Below are 466 nucleotides of genomic sequence, written 5' to 3' on the forward strand. Positions count from 1 at the left end.
TTAATGGTCAATGTAAATGTTCTCCCTTCAGGTTACAATGTTTATTATTTGCTCTCACATCAGTTTTTTTAGTCAAGCGTGAGCGTTTCATTATGTCTTGTTTGTTTGTTCTCTTCTCGGTGTAGCTTTTTTTTTTTTTTTTTTGACAGCATTTTATTTTCACACCAGGTCTTTAAAAGATAAAAATAAGTGTGTCAGGGCTCGAGAAAATCACAAATCTCGCTTCTGTTTTATGTCTCGCTGAACTTCTTTTCTATTTAAATGCATTCTCGTTCACATTGCACAATCACTGCTTTTGCTTCCCACTGCTGTCGTGCAGCTTTGTGTGTATGTACAAAGTGTTTTGGGGTGAGTTTTCTTCTCCGTGGCTTGTGGTGTTTTTGGCCCGTAGCCACCTCCCTCCCCGATGCGTCCCCTGAGTTTACTGACTGCACCCAAACTCTGCTTGCACCCTTTCCCCCTTACA

Source organism: Morone saxatilis, unplaced genomic scaffold (genome assembly GCF_004916995.1).
Source record: "Morone saxatilis isolate NCDOM2014 unplaced genomic scaffold, NCSU_SB_2.0 Contig9, whole genome shotgun sequence".
Classification (NCBI taxonomy): domain Eukaryota; kingdom Metazoa; phylum Chordata; class Actinopteri; family Moronidae; genus Morone; species Morone saxatilis.